At 38.8% G+C, this 23,741-nt stretch overlaps 1 long non-coding RNA gene across 1 annotated transcript in view; it reads right to left on the reverse strand.

The window, feature by feature from the left end:
• Positions 1–328: 328 nt before the first annotated feature.
• The window catches only part of LOC308193993, a 72,996-nt gene continuing 49,583 nt past the window's right edge, over positions 329–23,741 (reverse strand). Inside the window, exons 2-3 of the long non-coding RNA XR_013950156.1 lie at positions 22,933–23,188; positions 329–3,088 (exon numbers count right to left, since the gene is read on the reverse strand). This is a non-coding gene — a long non-coding RNA (uncharacterized lncRNA). The remainder of the gene's footprint in view (positions 3,089–22,932; positions 23,189–23,741) is intronic.

Consider the following 23,741-nt stretch of genomic DNA (forward strand, 5'->3'; position numbering starts at 1 on the left):
ATGATTCTTTCTCTCTTTCTCTGTTTCATTATGTTTTTCCCAGATTCTTAACCTTCCTTCTTGCACCTGATTTTAACAAGAGCAATATGTAGACCTTATGGGGGCTTTCCTTAGTTTAGCCTTTTCATTGTTTTTTACCATGCAATACAACAATATCATGTGAACAAGTCCATGCAGCTGATTTTAATACATTACGCTTCAAATAAGGAAAAATAATTAGCAGTTATTTACAATATGGGCTGTAATTAAATTATCAGGAGTGCATCAAACCCCAAAACTTTTTATCAATTTCTAACTTTTTATATTCAATTCTTTTTGGAAAGCAGGGGAAGGGGAATATTTAATAAGTATTTCTGAAGATGTGCTTCACATGTAAGGCTTTGCTGAAATTTTCAATTAAAACAGAATAACCTTTTGGGATGAAAACAAATGTGCCTCTTAATTGGCATGGCAGCATAAAACACAAACACATTGTATTGCCTACATTGCAAAAGCCAAAAGGATATTTGCTAAGTATTCCCTAGCAAGTACTACAGTGCATTATTTTCTAATTCACTGCTATGCTGACAGCTCAGTTTTCAAATGAACTTTAAGTAAATTCATTAACATTTCTGTCACTTCTCTGTTTTATTTAAAAATGAAGCACTTTCTCCCATTTAAAAAGACTAAGATTAATAAAATGCATATTTTCATGCCTTTGTCTTTTCTATGGGTATTTGGTTAAACAATCTAGTCATGACAGAATTTTCTACCAGAGGAAGACAAGCTACATCATCTGCACATCAAGCATTTCATTACTGTTCCATTAATTTCTTCAGTGCCAATCTGGAGAAATCTCTCTCCACTGCTACCTGTAGTAAAAAATTATTTCTGTGATAAATTTTGGCCCACTAGGAGATTTCATTTCCTGCAGAAATAGGTCGCCCAACACCTAAGCAAGGTGAGCGGGATCAGGGATGCTAGCTGATTTAGAAACCAAGCAAAGCTCATTCTCATGTCCACCAGGGGGAGGAAAATGCCATGAGGGTTTGTAGTGAGTCCAAACTCAACAAAAGCAGTTTACAACCATTTTTTTTTTCTTTTTTTTTTTCTAAGACTTTTCAGAGGCTTGGATCCATCACTTGCAATAGTAGTCATACTGAATTCATTTTCAGAAAACTTTTAGCTTTTTTTTCCCTAAAATACTGTAAAAAAGTTGAAAATATTTACTTATTTATTTTTACTTATTTCATAAACATAAAATAATATAAATACGTGGATCATGTTATACATATATACTGTTAATATTGCATATTACTTTATACCAAAATCAGTCCTATTACTTTTAATTGGACCAAGTGTACAGTAAGATAGAACTTAGCTAAGTATGCACAACAGATTATTGCTCTAAATGAACGTAACATATCTACTCAAAGCAACTGTGCAGCACAACACATGCTTTTACCTTGGCCTCCAATGAACTCAGAATATGAACTTGAAAGAAAAGTAAAGAAACATAAATGGGTGCTTAAAAGAGGTACTCTGCATGATCACATTAAATTCAGAGCGTAAGGAAAGCATAAATTCAGTGTTGTTTGCATCTTGTTGGAACAACTAATGAAAATATAAAATGTATTTGACACTCAATAATGTGAGTTCTTCCCGTAGTACCTTTTATCAAGATTGTATCTTGTATTCTCTCATTCTGAACAGGTATTCAGAATGACTTCCTCATACATCTTCTGACACTTTTTTCCACAAGTTTATAGTCATTATGGGAAAAACAAAAACAAAAAACAACCAACCAAAAAACAAACAAACAAACAAAAACAGAAAACATGATGTACTACACAAAAGCAAGTTTCATGGAGGAACTATTAAAAAAAAAAAAAACAGCTCAAATATATCTTTTAAAGTGGCAACCAGTCAGACTTAAGACTCAGCATGAATTTTTTGCAGTGGTTAGGACTAAAGCTCACGACAACTTGCAGTCAGGCACATGAACTGAACATCAGCGCACATTTTGGGGGGTTCTATGTAGGTAACCCTCAGCTCTGCTAGCCAAAAAAGTCAAAGTGGTGCAGCAGCTAAATGTCCACTAGATGCCAGACTTCCTTTGCAGAGCAGAGCAGTCACACAGACTTCGCAAAAGCTTTATACAGATAGCCTCTGTGTTCACTCCCTCACCGATGTATTGGACACGAGCTCTACTGTTTAGCACCAAATCCTGATCCCATTCAGGTTCAATGACAAACCCTCTGGATTTATCCTCACTATTGCCCAGAAATTTCCAAGAAAGGCAGAACACATTTCAGAAGGATTAAAAATAGGAGCTATCAGTAAGAAGATGTTTCTTTTTTGTCTTTCTTTCCCTTTTTTTTTTTTTTTTTTTTTTTTTTTTTCTGTGTCTCTCTTTTCTGTATCAGCAGAAAGCTCCCAGTGAAGAGACCGGGATGAGTTCTGTGACTGATATACTCAATCAGCAAACAAACCTAGTTGAACAGTAGCATGGATGATTGCTGAATCTGCCTCCTGTGCTCCTGGTGCCATCACCAACAGGTAGGTGACCTCCAACCTCTGGCTCTCATCAAATAGGCCAGGCAGCAGCTCAAAATATTGACTTAAAACTGCATTGGGGCAATATTTGTTTTTCGGTTATCTCACGCCTGTGGCTGAGCAGCGTGTGTGAGAGAGGCTCCCAGGGTGCAGACATCCCTCTGCTGAGGGGAGAGCGGGGGCGAGGAGCCCGGAGCTCTCCCACCAGCAGCGCCTGGGGCAGGGCGCGCTCCACCTCACATGACGGGCCAGGCAGAGCGCGAGCAGGGCCGCACACCTCTCGAGGTGGGGAGAACAGCTATCTGTGGGGCTGCTCCCTCATGCTACCCAAGCTGAAAAGCACTTGCACAACTTTCAAGCATTTCTTTTGGGACTTGGGTTACCTCTGAGAAAACAACATGGCAGTCAAAAGCCACAACGGCTCTGGTTACTGAAGAGAGCCGAGTCTTACCAGCCTTGTGGTTATGTTAATGGAGGTCCAGTGCTCTGACTCCATCACTAGGCCGGCTCTGTAGTCCTCCGTGCTGTGAGTAGGCACCTTACTTTCAAAAGGCTGTTTGCACAAGAAGAAAATACCTGATTTGAGCAAGTGCCCCTGGCAAGTTAGAAGATACTAAGTAGTAATACATGAATAGCTAAATAAAAATAGGTTAAATTACCTATTTCTAACTTAGAACAATAACTATTCCAAAACGCCTACTCTATTATTCAGAAAGCCCTTTCCTGAATTCAGAATAAGGTAATAGATATTAAATCTTTCTGGGGAAAAAGAAATAACCAGACCAATTAATTCGAGAAACTTCACCACTGGAAAAGAGTAACAACTGCTTTCTTCCACCTAGGGTAACATGACACAAATTGCCCCCTGGCAACTAACACATTTTATTTAGTTTTTATTTTTAAATGGAATGAAACAACATATATTAAAATGAACTTTGGTGAGCCAAACAGCATTTAGTATTCGTATATGTAGTTCTCTTCTAGGCACTCAATTTTTCCCTCTGGCTCTGCAGGCCCTGCTTAGATGTATGGCTTGATTTGCAAGGAGAAGCCTACGTAGCTCCCACAGATTCTGTGCAGAGACCCAGGCACTCAAAATTTTTGAGAAAATCACTTAGAGTATAGCAGTTCTGTGCTCACCTAGCAGCTCAGCCCAATAATCCTGCCGTACACTAAACGCTGGAAACAATTACAGGGGATAGAATAGGGCTCTTGGCCACTTTGCCTATCATCAGCTTCCCCGTTGGGATCAAGTTGCATAAATGTTAATGGTTCTGCCCGTCTCGTGCTCTTCATTGTTGAACCCCTAAGCCCAGCAAAACTCTGAGGTATTGTGTCAGTGTAATCATTGTATGTGAAAGGATTGCTGCAGTAAGCTTTGTAAGCACCGTGCGCTAGAGAATTATTTTAGAACTCAAAAGGAAAAACTAAAATTAGCCACTAGCATCACCTACATGAGAAATGTGTTCTCTAAGCATGTTAGAGGTACCAGCCATTTTACACTGGACAGATCCTTGTAGATAGAGACATTTCTTTATTCATGTATCTCAGTGAGTGGTAAATGAGGCATGCTCACAGAAGTTATTTGGGATGGAAATGAGTCTAATTAGTCTATCCAACTTAGGAATAACACTGTGAGGCAAGTCTCCAGAAGATGGGAGTTAGCAACAGAAACAGCAGTGGAGAAACTGTGTTATGCACTTTCTGCGGTTAAGCAGAATATATATTTGAGGTTTCATTTGACAGAATAAACAATAGATAAGAGGATAGTTCAAGCAGGCAAACATTTCTAATAAACTAATTTAAAACATTCTTGTTTTAATTTCAGGGTCTATAGCAGCCGTCTTCATACTCCTACCTTAGTTTTCAACTTCATCTTTTGTAGTACAGTAAACAGTAAAAGCTGCTCTGTTACTTCAAAGATTTCTGAATGGCACAGGGGCACACGTGCTCCAAACTTATATAACACTAAGAAAAACGAGTAGCTGTTCAGGTTGGTGAGGGTGTGACAACGATTTTAAAATAAGCTTCTACAATATGTATATGTATTTTATATACTGACAAATCTTTTAATCTGCAAGAACCACATCTAGTAATGAATCACATTCTTGGAGTGAATAATTCAGCCCTTGACGCCAACCTCTGAGGGAGAATATTGTGGTCATGGTGTCTGAACAGTGTGGTAGCTATGGCTACCTATATAATTCTTAGCAATGGAAAAAAAAGTGACAATGACATTAAATTTAATCAGGTTCCCCTTTTCTGCGGTTCCCACTGGGATGAGCCACTAGTGTCTTGCCTTAAATATTCAAAGCCTTCAAAGTTTGCATGTGTTCATATACTGGGACAATATCCTGCTAATACAGAACAATGGATCTGTCATGTATTTCTCCTGTGAGTAGCCGTAAGTCTGAATTTAGTTAGTATAGGGTATTATGATTGCTTCTTCTTTAGCAATTGTCTTTACATTAGTCTTCACTTAGAAGGAAGAAGAGCAGTAATGAAATGTAGGCAAAAATACAATGAACTTGGCTATTTTGGTTTGGAAATATGGAGCAAAGGACTGTGTCTTCTTAAAAAGATCCAGCTTTATTTCCAGTCACACTTCATCTGATATGAATGAGCTGGTACTACATATCACATGGCTGAATACATTTGGGAAACAAGACCAAACATATATTTAGGAAAGAGAGCTTAAAAAACCAAGCTGGAGTAGCTAAATGCATGAATTCTAAGGCTACTTTCTGTATTTTGTTTACAGAGCTGTGAAAATGTGACTTTTATTAATAGTTACTTAGTGCAGGAACTTTTTATTTGGACTTCCTTAATCTGCAGTAAAAGTCAGTATGGAAAAGGGGTGCGACTGACTATAAACATTTCTGAATATTGATTTGAAGTAGATATTTTAAAACAATGCTGAAAAGCGTTTTTTGTTGTTTATTTTTAAGCAGGAAAGGAAAAAATAAAGGTATTTTTTTTGCTATGGATTTGTATGTAAAAGTTTCACAGCAGGTAAATGCCACAGTGAAAAAAAGGGTGTCTAACACTTACAGATAAGCACATGACAGAAAATTGCTCCCTTAGTTTATACTTATTTGGAGAGTCCCTGTGATTAGAAAATGATCAGATTCATGTCGATTTTATACTCTGTCTTGGACTTTTTGGTACTTAATGATGCTTCTTTCTGTTTATCTGGCTTAGTAAACTCAAGTCTGTTCTTAATATTTTCTCAGAGAATCAGGGTTCTGAAAGTTTTCCTGCTAAAGTGTTCCTTCACTTATGCACATACTCACAAATAAACGCTAGTAAGTCAGCAAACACATAAGTACCTGCAAGTATTTCCGCGTGCAAACCGAAACACTCGAGAATAGCTGACTAACAGCATGAGACTTTCTTACAATCTGTATCTCATTTAAATGATGTACAAATAGGATATCTGTTTGTTCAATTTGAACTCAAACTAAAGAAAATGACACTATTCTGTAGTACTGTGCATCATAAATGAAGCAGGATGTTATCCACCTTTATTTTCCTAGGTTATTATACGGTCATATATGCTACTCATTATCTTGCTACCTGAACGTTTCTCATAATTATGATGTGTTCATGTGAAAACAAATGTTTCCTTCTCTTGCCATTTCTTTCCTCCATTCAGAACAGTTTAAGGACCCAGCCTTATTTTATTTCTTTTAGGTCATTTAACATGAGAAAGTTAGATGCGTATCAATAACGTAGCAAAGACTATATGCTCTTCCTTTAATTTTTACATCATAAATGCCATGTTCTGGAGAAAAGAATTTCCAAAAAGTTTGTCTAAGCCGGTACAGTTTGGGTCCTAGCTGGAAAAGCAAGCTCCATGGTATGGTCAGGGACATTAGATTCAGTCCCTGAAGTTATAGTACTCTAGGTATAATCTAACAGTAGAAATACTTTTAAATTTGTTTGCAAATAGCATTGCCTTTTTAGACACAGGGTATGCCTAAGAAATATAGAAATGCTTGCCCAAACAGTTGCAAGAGTAGGACTATGCATGTTCCAGGTTTTCCCAGCCACACTTGTTTTTCCATATGGAGATTTTCTCCAGGTGGAATACAAAGACTTTGGCCTTTTGTCGAGGTTTTTACAGGCTGCCCTACTTAGCTCTAGCCTCTTGTTCTGAATGCAAATTTCACACCACTGGCTTTTACACATGCACAGCCTGATGACACAGCGTGCGTGCAGTAGTTACAGTTCTTCCTCAATTTAACACACACATGAAGGTCGGATGTCTCAGGCTCCCCATGGATGTGTGCTGCATAGCACATGCTTCTATCCGGGAGATGCCAGATAAAATGGCAAATCTGCTTTAGCCTTCTGGTTACTTCTAAGGAGGAAGAGAGGAATGTATTCAGCCTGCTCTTTTTTCCTCCTTGCTCATTATCCAGGTGTCCTTGATAATGATTGTCCAAGCCCTGCTGCATGTAATACAGTTTTTGAAATCCATCTACATTTTATTCCTACTTTTGGTCTTCTTGTATGACATCAATTCAGATTTTGAACAGGACTAGATGAATTTATATTTTCAAACATCTCTAGGACTAGTAATCCTTTGTTATTTCAACATACATTTTACTCATAATTTTCTTTCAAACTGCACCCAAAACCAACCTACACCTCTTACTGTCACTTCAAAAGCTTTACAAATTTTGTCCCTGCTACGATAACGCCAGAAAAAGGACTTGGGGAATAACTACCCAAAACCTGTTAACAACACAAAGTGATGCCTGCTCTAATTAAGACCTAGTAATGACCTATGTGTTAAGATACAGCACCATATGAAGGAAGTCATGAAAACTGAAAAAGAGTTTTGCCGAGTCAGAGTTGTTAAATGGCCGGTCAAGTGCAAGAGAAAACATCTGCTTTGACAAAACAACTTTTGCATCTCCAAAAAAGTAACACCCAAATTTAATTTACTTAAGAGGAGTGTTGCATTTTTTTCTTCAACAGATCAGTAGCAGACACCTGACTAGTAGTAGCAAGTGCAACAGATCAGAAGCAAATAAAGAGCTGGGCCAGACGTTTCAAAACTATTGTGCCTCCAGCACTGGCTTCATGCTTCCTACCACTCTGAGGCTCTACAATGAGTCAGCTCATATTTCTAAGTGTATCATCTAGCCTAGATGCTATAAATATTTTTTTTCCCTAGAATAAGTTAAGGATAAGTTCAAAGTAAATGACTTTGGCACTTCTTACCCAACCATGTAGCAAATATATAAATTGAGACAGCTAGATATCATGATAACTTCTGCTAGCCAGTACATTTTAAATGAACCCAAATGACAAAAAGGTGTTTCCCCACAGAAATTGTACAAACTGGTTAGGGAGCAGATGTCACAGAGGTTGAGAGGAACAAGTGTCTCCCAAGAAACTAGTGGCAACAGGAGGGTTCACTAACAGCCAGCAAGCTGTAGGCACCACACCTGAACCACAATGATGCTAAGGGGAATTAACCTAATCATAAAAATATTCCACTAGAAAAACACTATTCTCTCTTTCCTGGACAGATTGCATTGCTGAGTGCCAAAACACCACTCATAAGTGCCTAATGATCACTCTGTACATCTTACAGCAAATTTATTGTAAAGATTTTCAGCTGTGTTGTTTACCTGCAGAAATATGTATAGATGACGTAATAGATGCTGATAGGCTTATTTCTCATTTGGAACTGAAGGATGGACTGCAAACACAGAAAACAGCAAACTTCAAGAAAGATAAATTTACAGTGAGAGAGAGTAGAAAAGCAGGCGGTGACAAAATTATGCTCAGTACAGAAAGACATACATTAAAATATCAGGATATCAGTTTTAATTTTTTCAGGTATTCCTATATGGCTGCAAGAAAGCATAAATGACTATGTCTTTTTGCTTTGTTTTGTTTTTTAAATTGCTAGTGGCAATAAAGAGAGAATTTAAATTGCTAGTGGCCCAAAAGAGAAAGGTCAGGGACTGTTTTTTTCCGATTTTTTTTCCCCTACCCTCAAAAGTCAATTTAAGATCTTAGCATTAATAGAAAAATGATTTCGGAGTTCAATTTCCTTTAGACAGCTAGAGAAATAAAACCGTTGCCTTCATTTATTTTCTTAATGGTTACACAAAATGTATTTTCTAAGTAACTGGATAATCTAAGTTATAGCTAAATAAAACTATTACAAGAATGCAGCTAGGAAAATGTTGGAATCATCATTTACAAACTATGGATACTGGGATTCATTCAGCTGTAGCATGACACTTGAACTTATGTCTGATGCATGTTCTATTTCCAGTGACTACAAAGAGAACTGCCCCGTCAGAATTTGACTCTTAAAAATACTTCACTGTTTCATTACCATCATATATAACTTCAAAGTCCTAAGTCAGCCCAAAACTGAAAAAAAGATCAGTGTACGTATATTTACGCTGCAAGATCTATACATGTTTGTGTATTTTTATACCCTATTTATCGGTTTAATTCCCTGCATTTTCAGACAAGAGGCAGAAAATGTTTTAGATAGATAGTATAGCCAAAGTGCTAAACCTGGATATAGATAGGTAATATAGATAATATATAATTATATACATAATAATTATATAATATAGATTTAATTAGGTAGATACCATGCAAAGTGCTAAACTAAATTGTGCTATATGTGAGTATAGCTACATTGAATACTTCAGAAGTGCAATAACAGTCTTTAAAATATTTGCATTTTCAATAAAGCCATTTAAATCAGAGGGAAGTCTGATTATCTCAAGATTTCTTAGAAGAGCTGTGTTATAAAATTACAATACCAGTGGTTAGAAAAAAGGGAGGGGAAGAGGCCTTTGAAGCAAGGCAGCTAACAAGAGTCAAGGGATTTCATTTTGGCCAGAGGAGGCGTGGACTCAGGCAGAAATGAGAGGCTTGGTCATCACCATCCCACAGTAGCAGAGGCACAAGATAATTAAGAGGGGAATCTTATGTGTAATCAAGATTTCAGATGCTGTGGGTTAGTGGGCCACGAATTAACACTTTTGCCTTCAACTGATACACTATGTTTCTGTATTTTAGATTTCATTCCTTTTTAATGCAAACTCAGTCAATCATGCAGTCTTGTCTGACGATGGTTAAAATAGTGGTTGACCACAGTTAAAAGCTCTTCCTTCAACTTTCTACATTAACCATTGGGAAACCACCACGGGGGCTTGCTTTCCAAGGTATAAAAACCACAGAATCACAGGGAAAAAGGTTAAAAAATGCTGCTGCTGCAAACTGAGTCTACGCAGGCTTAACAAAGGTGTGGGTTTTCATTGCTAGGTTCTCTGAATCCCTGTGGTAGCTCTTGTGGGGGGAGCAATGTAATAACAAGGGTAAGCTGGTAGGGACCTTTAGAATAACAGTGTTCATAATTCCTTTACACACCTCCTCCATGGGCTCATCTGAAGGGAGCACACCCTGTTGGCAAACAGACGGCTCTTTAACGCCGGTAGGAAACGGCAATTCCAAAGGGCACCAACTTGCCTGCGCCCGGTGGAGCCCAGCTGACCCTTTATCAGCTCGGCGTGGGGACGCCCAAGGAGCCTATGGTGCAGCAAGGTTACCTGCAGCTCCTTCCACAGCGTGTTCCTGCAAGTCACTGTAAGATTTTGTGCGGGGTCCGTGCTAAGCCTGCAGCACAAGCTACACATCTGCAGCTCTGAATGTCCTTCTGAGCTGACTAATCTGTCAGACCTGGCATCACGCCTGTCCTTACTCAACACCTTAAATCCCTTCAAGGTGAAGAATAGCTTTCCTGGCCTGCTGGGGACCACAGGGATACGGCTGTTGGCACAAAGTGGGATGTAGTTTGGCGCCCTCTTTTTGGGTAGCATTTGGTGACAAGCAAATATTCTACCTTTGTCATCAGGATAAAGGCTCACTGTTCTTCCCATTGCGCTAAAATAAACCAGCTAAGTGGGCACAGTTGAGTTTCAGATTTCGGTGCGAGCACAACACGCTTAGGAGAAACTGTTTTCTATTTCACAGACCGATCGGCACAGACTCAAAATCAGCTGGGGACAAGTCGATTCAGCGTCTGTTTTGTTTCTCTAGTGTTTGTGAATTGGCCCGTAAAGTCTGCTTGCTTCAGAAGCCCGTCACTTCAAAGCCTGTGGGATGCATAACTTCCTCGGTCTCATAAAGTATCAAAGCCCCAAGCTTGCTATTATGCTATGAGGAATTTTTAGCAGTGGTGTTTAAATTAAAGAGAATCTGTGAGAAATCCAAGAATACCTGAATCATTTGTGAGCAATTAACATCATCAGATAATCAAGGGTCAAAAAGGAGAGGTCATTATAATATATAGTGATTAGAAATGGTATTACAGGCTAAGATAGTTTGATGCAATTGAAATGCTGGTTTACACACTTTTCAACGATGTCACAAACGCGATAATTTATAAAAAACATCCTGTAACATCTGAACGCCACCATCCTTCAGAAATGTAACCCCAAGAGCAGCTTCCTTCTGAAAGAGGACACTGGCAAAGGAAGACTCTTTGCCAGCATGATTCTGCCCTAAAAGCCTATGAGTACAACTCATAACTTCTCATGTGAGCATACTAACTGACTAGATGACTAATGACTGGAATATATTTGCACTGCTCACTCCTCCCAGTGACCCTGCAGGACTGAGGCAACTCTGACAGGAGGCGTGGATGCTGCACCATGCCAGTGGGCAACTGTCAGCAGCTTCCAGCTTCCTCGGCCTTGCACTAAACATATGCTAGAGGGAAGGAGAAAAGGTCTTCCCCTTGCACGGTGGATCCTTGTGAGACTGAAGAAAGCTTTTCTTTCATTGACTTTGAGAAAGTATTTAATGGGCGATTCTCTTAGGCACTGGGAGAAACTCTGCTCAGAATTGCATTTTAAGATGATCTTATCAGGATCTGTTTCTGCTTGGGTGGCAGCAGAAGCTATGTCTGCTGCCCGTAGAAGCCAGAAATCAGCTGAGAAACATTTTCACTTTCCAGTGAAGCAAGAGGGCAGAGCTGTGACTGAGTAATGAAGGAACCCTTTGTTAATTCTTGCAGACATTTCATGCCTCAGTGTGTACATTGCTTGAATTTTGGAAGATTTTTACAGTTTTCATAATTTGTTTCCTTGCACCATAGTTCAGTGCCAAATTTTATGTACAGTCTTGGCTCTTAAAATATTTTCTCTCTTTTTCATGCCTCATATACTTACAAGATCAAATGCAGTTTAAATATGAGGAAAAATGTCTTAGTAAGGATAAACAGAATAAAACAGCTTGCTGAGAGAGTTAGACTGCTTAAAACTCACTGAGGGCTCACCAAAAAACACAAGGACTTTTTTCTTATCTTCTAAAAGCTTGCTGTTTTGCAATTACAGGTTTCAGTCATTCATCTTTGTTCCTGTATTGTCACTACACATGACCTACATTACACGTGTGTGTATTTCCTATATTCAGAGTTAATATGAGCTAACCAAAACTTGCTCCGGTAAGAATCTTTGCTCTGTTCCTATATTGTGTTGGTACTGTGATAGAGCATGCACACTCAGACAAGTAGCATGTTATTTCTCCTATCGTGCCCATCGCAGCCTTTGAACCTGCAGCTTTGAACACCAGCGGTATATGCAGATGTGGCTGCACAGTGCATCTGCGTCAGTCAGGCAAAATTAGTAGTCCGACAGCTTTGTTGTTTGCTAAAATGCACCGACTCTATCTCACCCACCTTAACACTGTTTGCTTTTGTGTGATGCCAGGGAAATTCTTCCTGGTAAATAATAAATATTTAGTGAGCCTTCTGTAGATTAGATATGTCAGCTTCTGGATGATTGAACGTTATGAAACAACATAGGAAAGAAGGGGCTCAGTTGTTCCCTCAGTAAAATAATGTCTTTCAGAAGACAGTTTACATCACTGAAAAGGGTAACACATTACCTGCGACTTTCTTGAGGAGTCTTCTGCTTGCTTTCGACCTTTCTACATCTGAAAGAGTCCCCCAAATCGCACAGATTAATGTGAGAAATTGTGCAGCGGAGCCACTCTGTTTGCACAAGCCCTGGAGAATCAGGGGCACCTGACTCCTGTCCGCTGAAGACATTGATGGATGTCCCCGAGCAGTGCCGGGTTCAAGTGCTGGGATTCCTGACGCACAGACTGTACATGACTCTTCTCTCAGATGCGGCATCAAGAGCTAATGTGGCGACAAGGCGCGCCAATCCCTAAGGTTCAGTGTCTGGTAGTTAGACTCATTACAATTAGTCAACTTGATATATTGTTTACAATTTACACCAAACAAGCTTGGGGCTAATTATGACTTAGCTAGTTTGTCTCTTTGATGTCAAACTCCTCGGCAGGAGGCCCAGCTAGCAAACAGAGACTAAGTTTAGTCTCAAGCTCAGGTACCGAGAATCAACATGGACTTCAAATTCAGTTGTAGCTATGCAGAGCACTCAGATATTAAGAATGATGTTAGTGGTGCAATTATTGAACTTGGTTTGAATAGATTTCTTTCTATATCCTCTTAAACAAGTGGCTATCCAGGAAAGCACTGATTAAGGAAAAAAAAAATCAACTACGAATTACGAATTTCAGTCATTGCTTAGTGCTCTCAGATACAGCAAGACTTCACCCACACAAAATACAGTGAAAGAGTCCCAAATATTGCTTCATTGCATGGTAATTTATGGGTTGCATGAAGTTGCGTTATAGTGAAAACTATATCGTAAAAGATAGATGGTTTGACCCATTTGTGTGGAATGCTAGGTGTACTTTACTATTTGAGTTGCTAATACAGTATTATATTAATGAAAGCTACGTGGTCAAACATGCATTTGTAGTTAGTAGACAGGTGGTCACGTTTCAAATCACTTAAATTTGTAATTTTTTTTCAAGGCAGAAACTACATCCAGTCAAAAAAGGAGGGCAGTAGTGAAATAAGAAAGTGAAGGATTTCCAGCAGAATATAATGTTCCTGCCCTTGATGAGAACTCTGAATCACAAAAATCCCCTTTGCTGTGGGCAAAACGGTCAGATAATTGACCTTGACTCTCTCTCTCACCTTTGGCACTGGGTGCATAACTCACACCAGAACCGATTATTCCATAGGCATGCCTACAGTGGCAAGAAATGTTGCAGTAAAAAAAAAAAAATTTTACGTTATATAATCTCTCTTAACACCTCCCAGGTCAAATCTGTGTGTTTTGTAGCTACGAGGGTTGTTTTACCCCTGGTTATATTTTTTTTTTCAGTTCAGCATAAGAAAAAAGTTTCACACTTCTTTTGATTTCACAGCAGTAATAAAGAACCTGCAGATAGGTTTTAGCTGACAACTATGGTGGTGAGTCACAAGACAAAATAGCATTCCCTTTGTTCTTTCATAGTTGGATGGAGTCTGCCCTGCCTCTCGCAGAAGTAAAAATGTATGTGTATTCCCACAGTAAGGTGACACACTGGAATGAAAGCTTATTCACTAATTTCTGTCTAACAGTTCTGACCACACCAGAAATACATACAACATTTAAAAACTACAATCAGAACGAAAGTTCTAATAATTAAATAATTCACTGCCATATAGTCCCTGAAATCATACTCACTACATTCTAATAATTTAACCAATTTTGTTTAGTTAGAATTTGCACAATGTCAGAAATATGACACTTATCTCAGCAAAACAGTTTTTAACTTTTCATGGAAATTCTGAGTTTCTTAGTTGTTCTGAAGACTGGTACTTTTTTATTTTCATACCTAACCTTACAGTGTCAGTTTCGAAGAACAAAGCTAGGAAAGATCCCAGACATGGCCTAAAAGATTGTCACTTTTGCATTCCAGGTTAGGAGGGTGAAAGGAGTGAATTCAGTGGGAAAAGTCTCGTATCTCTCCCATCAAAATTAAGTGAAAAACAGTAACAACTTCTTAACGTACGATTTCCCAGTAAACCCTACCTGTGATTGATAAATAATAATTTTATTGATCAGTAAGTATTAAAAAAAAAAGAAAGAAGGAACTGTTAAAACAAATGTTGGAAACAAAACTATGAGCAGTTGGTGTGCTATAGTAAATCTCAGTAGAGATTTTACTGAATTTTACTGAAGAGAAAGTCTCTTCTCTATATTTTCCCATAATTACAGCAAATACTGCTTAGCTATTGAGGCAAAACTAGGTTAATGGATGGAATAAAAAAAGTGTTCATGAAAACATTAACATAACAGTGGATAGTCGGACAAGATGATGCCCATCAATGCCACTTCCCTTGCCTGCATCCAAAATATGAGGCTTGTGAGTAGCACTGATGAGAGAGAATCACAGGTAAAGCCCTCACGTTTGTTTCCTCAGAAAAGAATACCATGCCTACAGTGAAATCAAACCAGTTTTGTAGACCTTATTTTTAAAAGCTATTTCAGCTGCAGATTTATTCATTTGTATGTTAAAACAGATGTGCCCCCAACTTACAGTTGGCAGTTAGGTGCCAACTTTCCCCACCATTTTAGATAGCCAGCCAGTTTATCCACAGAGATTGGGATTAACCGTGACTTTCAGACCCAAGGTTTGCATTAACCCATCTCTGCTACACGGAGGATCCTGCAGATTGAAACACCAGTCTGTGAAAACCATTACCAGCTTCCTCACAGGACTTTAGCATGGAAAAAGAGTTGTATTCTGGATCCCTTTGGCAAACGGCACACTGGGCCAAGTTCTTCACAGGGACCTAGCTGGTGACCTTTGAAGCCTCATGCCCCTAACAGAGAGCTGCAGTCGCAGCAGCTATTTTCAACATTCAGAGAGAGGCAATGGAAAGATTTTGCTGCAGGTACCTCTGCTCGTTACAGAGGGGCTTTTCCATTTTTTGTAGAAGCTGAGAGGACCACTGTTTTTTGCAGGTATGACCACTGTTACCTGATGTGTTTATTCCACTTGAAAATCTCTGGCCTCTGCATTCCGTGTGTCATAAAAGGAACAAAGCAGCAAAATCTGACTAATAAAAGCCTTCAACTCCACCAGCAAAACAGTTATAAGCACAGGGAATTTGGGTGAGTTGAAGACTATGTCCTCTGAGAGTAAACACTTCTTCCTAGTCTTTTCACCCACAGGAACCTACTCCTCTCTCCTTCCACTGAGTAAATTCACCTGGCAGCAAAATTTTATTTCCTTCTCTCCTGCTATAGAAGGATAAAGTTAAGGGACTGTTGTAATCCCTTTATAACATGAAAACCAGTGGTGAATCTGAACCACCTGAGTTCTGTCCCTGCAGGACGATGATAAATGTAGGCCTGAAGTGCAAAGATCAAGTGCTGGGAGAGCAAGGTCAGATGCTTTACATGACATCTAATGTGACTGCCATTTCTCAGACTCGGTAGCCGATGGAAATGTGGCGACAGGATGAACCAATCACTAAGGTGCCATGTCTGGCATTTAAACGGAGTGCAGTAATTCCAGCAGTGCCCAATGATTAGAGATCTAATTGCCATTGTCTAATGAACTCCTCTGTGGCATGGCATGTACGTTCAAAAATTGTTAGGCTGGGTCTGGCAAGGAACTCTTACTAGAAAATGCATTTAGAAAAGATTAAATTCTCATTTTCTATCCCTAAATAGTCTTATGAATTAATAAACGGTTCCATACAGGCTTATCTATAAATAATGGACGACCATTTTGATGTTTTATTGGGAATTACCTTTCTATCTCTTTCAATATTTGTCTCCAGGGAAATACTGTTGTCTGTATTAAACTCCTCTCCAAGATCACGAGAATTATACAATTCAATTTTTTATTTTAAAAATCATTATCAATTTCTTTTCTTTGAAGAGTATATCACCTTATGATTGCTTAGATAAACTTGTGATAGATATGAGATACGAAGCATCAGTTAAAGGGGTGGGAAATATAACTTGTTGGGAGACGGAAGACCTCAGTGTGCTCCAGCTAAGGTGACTTGATGATGCTCTTTGAGTACCTTCGGGACAGAAACAGAAATTTGGTAACAGATTACTCCTCCGTTGATTTAACAGAAGTCATTACACCACCCAATGGTGTAATATCACAAGCGTACCTTTGATAAATCTCATCCACAAAATTAGATGTCCCTTTTTAAAAATGGATAGTAGTTAACCACTCAACGGTTCCCAAAGATTGCAATGGCTCTTCTGATCCTGGCAATGTCTAAATACCGAGGGAATTACTGTTTTTCTAGAAAGGTACCTTCTGCTTCAAAGAAACGTGGATGGATTCAGGAAGTCCTATGGGCTGTGTGACACCAGAGTCCCACAGTGGGGCTGTAATTCCTCCCTGCTCCTGTAATCCAAGCATTTCCTCTTGGACTCAAATTTCAATACTCACATGTGCCACCTCCTCTTGCAGAAAATTCCTTTCTCCAGCAACCCAATTTGGATTCATTCCTATTCCTGAAAACTTTAAAAATCATGCAGAAAAACAAACGTCTTGTCAGCTGAATGTCCACTGACATGAGTTTTTTTTTCTGCCACTGAAGTCCGCCTTCTTCATAAATGGGGAGGTCTTCTAAATGCCTCTCCACATCACTTTCTGATCTCCTCCTAAAGGTTAGATCAAAGTGAACAAATGTAGGCAGATAAAGTTGAATGCAGAGGGGTCTGAGCTTTTTTCAGATCCTGTGATTGACAGCTAAGGCCTTGCACAGTGACAGTGTCACTTGGGAGACCCTACACTTTTTTTCCCAGGTTTTCTGCAGTCTCTGGTGTCACAGGGGGACAGCCCCCTGGGGTAATGCCAGGCTCCTCACTGTCAGGGGGCTAAGACCTGGACTAATTCATTGCGGTGCAGTTTAATTAAACTGCACCGGAGTTGTTTCCCTGGTAAAATAAGTGTGGGAAGAGAATGTGTGTCAAAAGAGACATGCCTCTTACTGTGTGTGCTTTATTGTTACACCACAGCTAATATATTGTGGGAATTCCCATGGAGTCAATGATAAACTATATTATCAAGCTCCATAAAATAGGCATTCTACTAGTGAGGGTTACTGTAGCCCACAATTCCATTAATCCTCCTAATTTATTATATTATAGCTGTATGTGAGGTCTCATAAATTTATTATACCCCTTTCATCTTGATAAAAATGCTTGTTTCTCCTCTCAAATAAAAACCCTTATTATTTGTTGTGTCTGTCTCTAAAAAATAAATGTATCAGCCACTTGCAAGAAAATATGATTATTGGCTGAGAAATGTAAACTGCACTTGACATGTCTTCTGCCATAAAATTAAAGAATTTTATTAAATCTTGCTTTCTGAGTACAAACACCAGTATATGAAGGCCCATTGAATTTTTATTTGCTTTGATTTTAGGGCATTGCATTCTCTTTTATTTATAATATATATATATATATATATATATATATCTTTACAAGGTTTTTTAATTTAAAGCCACAAAACCTGCATCTGTCAGCTTTGCCTTTTATGAAGGAGGCAATTTTTGAGACTCAACATTACATGTCTCTTGGAAATTGATCTCGGTGACAAAATTGTTCCCTCTTTTAGGGCATTTCACATAAGTAAAATATTTGCCTATAGATTATGTTGCAGTAATCTGTACTAAAACATTTTATATGTGCTAATATATGTACTACATTAGGTAAGTCTATATGATGAAAATAAGCTTTCTCTTTGGAGCTGGTGTCCCTGAAGGGTATGCAAAGTAGCCTTCATCCTTCAGTGGAACTTAATGGGTGGGATAGAAATCTTGCTTCAGCCAGCCTAAAGACAGGAAGAAGTCCCTTCCCTTGTGGTCAAAACAAATTATTTACTAATCTAAGATTATTTACTAATCCTCCATGGATCTGCCCTTCAAATATTTGTCCATTCTTCCTCTGAGCCCATATAAGCTTTTTAAATCCTCAGCACCCTTTGGCAAGGAGTTCCATGCAGGTACTATATGTTGGAGTGCAGAAACCCTCTTGTCTTTGTTTTGACCATACTTCCTCATCACATCATCCAGCAGCCCTAGATTTTGCGTACAGATGGAAGAATGAACAGCCCATCCCTATGCATTATTACCATGTTTCTCCTTATTTTGTTCATCTCTACTATTCTCACCCTAAGTCTCTTCTATTGCAAGAGTCCAAACCTGCTCAGTCATTTCTCATGCAGAAGCCACTCCTTGGACCTACATCTAAAGAACAGGATTTCCTCACCCTCCTTTATCTTCCTTTCTGCATTCCACTCCCAATTATGAAGGGATATTACTTTATTACTTATTACATAAGCTTTGTTTTTTTGATGGCCATCTACTAATCCAGCTTCTTTACGAGTAGAGTGCTAGAAGAGTGCTTATCAAGAGCAGCAAAAGTATGTCAGCTTTATCAGAGGGTAATCCCTCTTCTTATTCCTTATGAGTTAGGCTATCAGGTTGGTCAATATTTGTGCTCAGTGGTATTTTTGCCTGAATACTTGATGCTTTGCACAGTGTTTGTACCAAGACTTGCACTGCTGTGGTTGAAGACTTTGCCAATAGCTTACTGAAAGAATCCCTCCATTGGTCCTCATCAGACCTTAGATTTATTATGACACACGAAGATGAAACAACAAGCTCACTTACTGCCTGCTAAAAGCCAAGAAACTGCAGAAATGGGGGCACCTGTATCACGTAAAAGATACTCAAAGCAGTAGTTGATTAAGCTGGATGATGGTACCAGCAGGACACATGCTGGAGCCAGACAGTGTTGGTGAATAGGCTGTTTTTGCTGAACAACCTGTACCTCCTCACACGTAGCTCTTTGCACCTTCAAGCCACGGAGCAGCACATGAGCACAAGGAAGGTGCTGAGGGGGTTGCAGGATCAGTGAATTACACTGGCTCAGACAACTCCAACAGGCCCCAGGCTTTCAGATAGGAATAAAGCAGCCAAAGTTGCCAGAAATAAAATGAACCTCACCTCTCCTGAAGGACAGGCAGATGGCATTCTTATTAGTGCTTAACACTGGAAATACCTACCACCCAAGATACAGCCTAGGGTGCTCACTATCAGCAGCCATAGTACCAATAACTGGTTCCAAATAATGATAAACAAGTGTGAAACAGGAAAATGCTATTCAAATCCTTCTGAATAGGAGACATCCAATCTTCAGGACTGGATAGTCCGAATGAATCAGCTACATGTAAATCTTCCCTACTCTATATTAGGACAAATACCAAAACTAGAATATCACATGGATCTATGCATTGAAAAAGTTACTCGTCTTAAAAATTGCTTATAAACAAAAAGGCTTAGGGAAAAATTTAGAAATGTTGTGATATGGTCTTAAAAGAGGAATAGGGAGTAAGGATAAGAAGGTTAAGAAATACTCTGAACCTAGAAATACCCTAAAGTGAAAGAGGATTCAGTGTTGCCTCAAAAGCCACTTAATTTTATTTCAATATAGTTTCCTGTTCCAAGTTAGAAAAAGTCACATTTAAAAAGACTATCATCCCACAAAAAGTGAAGATGTTAGAAGCATCTGATTTGGCACAATTAACTGCAATTCAAGAGATGAACATGAAGCAAATTATTTCATTGGGAACCTTGGAGAAAAAAAAAAAAGTATTGTTTTCTTAACAGCCTGAAAAATAATGATGGATAGGTATTTCCTAAGCATGCCTTTGCTGAGATCCTATGGGAGGAAACCGATGGATTTAAAATTGCATCAAGAGTGTAACATCATGAGCCTGGATAATTAGTAAAACCAAAAACAACATCAACAGTTGTATTGATGCTGGTGCTTAAACAGTGTTTGTATATGGAATGGTGGATTAAAAAAAAAAAAAGTCTTCTGTTACTTAAAACACTTTTATGCTTTAGCACGGTGGTGAAAAAAGTTTCCTCCTCAAGCTATTCAGAAGAACCCAATGAGAGCTGATTTCTGCAAAATTGTATGGAAACCCTCAACCTGGAACGCGAGACTCAAAGAGAGAAGTCAGTTCTGTGCTACGGTGCATGCTTGGACAATTCTACTAAAGCTAACAGAATGACTGGGTTTTTGTGGAAGTAACAGAAAATAAGAATCTGCTCAACAGCAGAAAATCTGCCTCTATCTAGAGTCACCTCTAAGCTGGACCAGGATGGGACACTGGACTCTTAGCTGCCTTGAAATAACTTCATATTGATAAGAACTGACCTCCCACTCATGTAGCCTCCTGCTGTGGGCAGTTTTAGACTGTTGTGTGTCTGAAAACTTCTCATTTAATAACAGAAGAAATAACTTTTAACTCTTAAACCAAATATGTAGCTTGAAAACCAAGAACTTCTTGTTATTATATATAATATATACGTATATTGTTCAATGTTTAAACTCTTTGGTCACGTTTCTGTGACTACTTTTCAAACCACAATGAGATATGACTTCCACAGCTGAATTAGGCTCCACAAGTTAAACAAATAGTTGGGGAAATCTGAGGTAGACCATAGGCTGGCTGTGCCATGAAGTCTGTTACTAAGATGGCTATCTATCAAATCTGTTAATTTTTCAACAAAAATCATAAGGCATTACATGCAGAAGTGGCTTCATGGCACACATTTGTTCCCTCAGCTAAAGACAACTGGTTACTAAGATAGGGAAAAAAATGTTCAGATATACATAACTGGATACACATTCAGTATGATCATGATCTCAAGTTCCAATGAAATTGTGTTTGGCCATATGTGCCATGAATTTTCCAGCTGATAGAACAAAGTGCTTCTATTTCCCGGATGGATTGTCACGTTTGGGAGAACAGTTCTTGGCTTTCCAAAGCTTACTGACTTTCCCAACATGATTTTCATAAACTATTTATAAAAATACTCCAGAGTTACCCTGTATGTGGACATTGAAAACTGATTTAGCTCTGTGAATGGTGATTTGGTATCATTGCTCCCTTAATGGTATTTAATTTGCAGTCTTAAATTTGCAACCTTATTTCCAATATTTCACTTAATAATGTTTAGCAGCCAGGTAATAAAAACAACTGATGTCTTTAAACCTCTGTACAATTGGTATCCTCGATTTGAAGCAAATGTATTTAATGACATATTAAAATGATTAATTTTCAGGTAAAGCAGAATTGCCAAGTTATAAAATGGTGGTGGTGGGGGGTGTTCAACATTTATGTGCAATGTGCATTAGATACAGCTGTAGTTTACGGCTATCACCTTCAATGTTAGCGTGAAAGCACTTCTAAGCATCAGATATTCATGATAAAGTTAGAGCTCGTCCCTGCTTTCACTGAGAACATTTACTACTTTTTTTTTTCCCTAAGTGAAATTTAATTGTAGATTTTGGCTAGCCAAATAAATCTGCAGAATAAGATGGAACATGGACCTGAACATGACATATTCTCCAGATTATCCTTTTAGCATGGTGCTAATAAGGTCCAGTAACACTCCCCATTATTAACAGGATGATTTGGATCTGATTTGCATTGGTCAAATGTATTGAGGTGCCTGTGTGACTACTACCATTGCTGTCTAGGGGCAGAGGAAATAGTTCTCAAAGAAATTGGTAGTCCTCACAAAAATCGAGGCTTTTTTTTTTTTTTACCTTAGTACATGAAAGTGATCCTTAGCATAGTAAATTCTTAGAACAGAGATAAGGCTCAGATTCAAAAAGATATTTTACACCATCTACTATTAATTGCATTAGAAAAGATGCATTTTGGTAGTACCTGGATGTGGGTGTGAGTACTTCCATATTCCAAAGAGACCTGTGAATAATCAAAAGTGGCAGGAAGAACTTTGTAGGACAGTTTTCTGAAGACTTAACTTAGATGTATAGACTACAGTGAGATGTCAGCCAGGTGTGTGTGTATTAAAGCTTGGTTTTCTCAAGAAGAAAGAAAGAAAATTCAGGAGGGTATAGTGAGCATAGCTACAAAAGCACAGATAGCAATTGTCACATACGTCAGCAAGACAAGGTAAACCCTATATTTTTCACCAGCGTTAAACTCAACTCACTAACTAGGCTGAAACTTGTAATATTTTTTGCCTATTAAAACAGATCCTATTATTAATTAATTAACCCAGGAGAAGGCATGCTTAGGAAAGACATTGCTATTTGCATTTCAAAAGCATCCCTAACTGTAGATTCATAGGACCCAATCTGTCCCAGTCTGAAATTAGGAAAAAAGATCTACGCATTGCTAAAAAAAGATAAATAAGTTCATAGAATTAGTCCATTTTTATCTGTAGGACGATTTGTTATATTTGAATAAAATTGGACTTAACCTGTCATATGAAGCAATTTTCCTTAAACCGTAGTGGACAAGTGTGAATCCTTTACATGTGCTGCACAGCCTTTCTTATTGACACACTGAGAAATTACAACAGCTGCACACCTCGTTCAGGAGCAGAAATGCACCAACATACTGATGAAGTCACCTCCCATCCAGACTGCAATAAAACCTCAGAATCTCAGAGCTCACCTCACATACAAGTGTCTGGAAGAACTGACTTGAATCTCGCCGAGAAGGTTGACGCCTGAAGGCACTGTGAGGAAAGGGAATGCTAACCAAGAGGATCCAAGCATGCCACAAGCTCCCTTGCTCTGGAAATCAAAAGGCTTCTGCTCTTGGTCTATATCTTGGCTGAACTCAGCTGTGACATGACGGGTGAGAAGCAGTGGTGCAGGCTCATGGTACAACTGCTATACTGCTGTCTGTCTGCAGTCCGGAAATGTAGCTGGGAAAAAGATCAGAGGATTACACGACTTGGCAAGGAAATTGAGATTTAGGGCAGAGAGAGGTGTGGGCAGGGAAAGGGTCCAAATGTGAATTACTCTAATAATGTTGAGAAACATTCACACAGGGTTCTTCCAATTTGACTGGCAGCACTCCTGAATCGACAGCACACGGCGAGGCCTGAATTTAAATAGCCTCCAATGACAGTCACATGAAGATGTTGTTTGGTCTCGAAACAAAACAAAAATAAGGCCACTACACTCTTGGGGGGAAAGTTCAGGGAAAAAAGCAGGAAGGAGAAAGCTGTGCAGTTGGTCAAGGTTAGGAAAAAGATCTAACAGAACTAAATTGCTCTGTTTCTTAACATAGGGAGCTTTCCGTGCTATCTTTGCGCCTGTGGGTAGCTGGACTTTGGGTTTCTTTTTCTTTCCTTTTTTTGTACTGCTGTAACTTGCAAGAACCTTCATCACGACTAATACACAGTGAATAGATGAAGTGAATAAAATTTCACCCATGACTTCCAAATCTGTACACGACTGTGGCAGGTTGACCTT

Source organism: Anser brachyrhynchus, assembly GCF_964034855.1.
Source record: "Anser brachyrhynchus genome assembly, chromosome: 4".
In the NCBI taxonomy this organism is placed as follows: Eukaryota; Metazoa; Chordata; class Aves; order Anseriformes; family Anatidae; genus Anser; species Anser brachyrhynchus.